We start from the raw sequence: 1,788 nt of genomic DNA on the forward strand, positions 1-1,788 counted from the left end.
ACAGTAGCCCCCTTTGGTGTCGAATTAAAGCTACTGAAGAGAGCATCGCATTTCGTCTAACGCAGACTTGCGTTCGCTCCATTTCATTCTTTCACTAAAGAAGCGACGAAACCAGTCCCACAGTTTTTATCCTATTGAAGCACTGGATTCCTCGATAGGATTTTTCAAACAATTTGAGGGCACGGATTTCTGATGAAGCGGCAGCATATTTATGTCGGCGCAGAAGAGACTCACGTGCGTTTCTCCTCTTGCAGAGAGCGCCGCACAGTAAATCTTCTCCAGCACCGGTGAGAAAATAACTGACATCTGCTGGATTGCGAGCAATGTCGGGAACATGATTGCCAAGCCCACGGCAGAAGCAATACCCTTAAAGCTGTTCTTTAAATCACTGCGCCGTTCAGTTGCATGCACTGTATCATTGCACGTAAAGTGGTTCAGTTTGAAGTCAATTGCAGGATAGAAGTCCAACGCGTTGTTTTTTGCGCCATCGAGACCAGACGTATTAGATATGGGTTCAGTCCTCACCTCGTCCTGTCTGGCCGCGGTGTGCAGTTCCGCCTTGGACTGTGTGGGTTTCCTGCATGTACATCGGTTTCCTCCCATGTCCCAAGGACACAAAGGTTGGTAGATTCTTTGGTCACCGTAACATGTCTGCAGTGTGTTGGTGATGGATAGAATCTGGGGGCAATTGATAGCAATATGGGAAGAATAAAAAGATTGGCGTTTGTTGGTGGTGAATGTTTCTTGTGAACTGAGTGGACGGAAAAGCTTTCCTGCTATATCTCTCTCTGCCTCTGTGACTGTATCGCTGTATGGGTCGTGTTTATGCGGCGCATTATGTTTTTTCAGCATTGCAGTCGGTGGGAGAATATTTGGGTAAAACACCGAGGACCCATTAAATGATGATCGAGCATCATCAGTGGAATAATGACTGAAATCACAATTCTTGTCCAATTTCCATTACAATGCGTATTGTTCATATTGAAACATTCGAACATAAATTTGGAAGAATATTTATTCGTGCTCAAATGTGGAATGAAGCTGAAATAAAAGTAAAATGGAAATATGATCTGTGGAGGGAGAGGAAATTAAAGTTTCAGAGCTCTCAGACGTCATCGACACATCTCGTTGTCTCTGACCAACAGAGCAATCCGGCATTTGTGTCGCTGCACCGTTACATTGTCTGTCAATGGGCTTTGGCATCATCTGTCTCTGTGGCACAATCGGCCAGAGCGTTTGGCTGTTAACCAAAAGGTTAGTGGTTCGAGCCCACCCAGGGACGGTGAGCTCATGTTTTCTCCCCGACATTGAACACTTCAGCGCAAGCGACCAGAAATGTTTTTTTTGTTTCTTTCTTTTCATTCTTTGGAGTTGACATGATCCATATGATTTCATTACAAATATAAGTTCCATATCATCCACATACCATGCAAAATACATGTCATGTTTTAGCAGTCACCAAGGTCAACACGATTTGAAGCTCTCACCTCTAAGGAAATGGTGATTTGCTGTTTCAGAGCCCCCAGAAGTGTTGAATGTCGAGAAGAAAACCTGATCTCACCGTCCCTGGATGGGCTCGAACCACAAACCTTTCGGTTAACAGCCAAACGCTCTGGCCGATTGTGCCACAGGGACAGCTGATGCCAAAGCCCATTGACAGACAATGTAAAGGTGCAGCGACACAAATCAAACACTTAATACCCTTTCCCATTCTGCGCTTTCACTGCGAATTGATTTCTCGTGGTTTCGGGAGCTTTTTAACGTTTTCTAATTGATCGATTAGGATTA

At 44.7% G+C, this 1,788-nt stretch overlaps 1 non-coding gene across 1 annotated transcript; it reads left to right on the forward strand.

Annotated features, from left to right (window-relative positions):
- The first annotated feature begins 1,208 nt into the window (after nt 1–1,208).
- Nucleotides 1,209–1,282, forward strand: trnan-guu (transfer RNA asparagine (anticodon GUU)). Its single transcript has one exon. It is a non-coding gene; the product is annotated as a tRNA-Asn (tRNA).
- Nucleotides 1,283–1,788: the final 506 nt, after the last annotated feature.

This window comes from Pristis pectinata, chromosome 22 (genome assembly GCF_009764475.1).
Source record: "Pristis pectinata isolate sPriPec2 chromosome 22, sPriPec2.1.pri, whole genome shotgun sequence".
Classification (NCBI taxonomy): Eukaryota; Metazoa; Chordata; class Chondrichthyes; order Rhinopristiformes; family Pristidae; genus Pristis; species Pristis pectinata.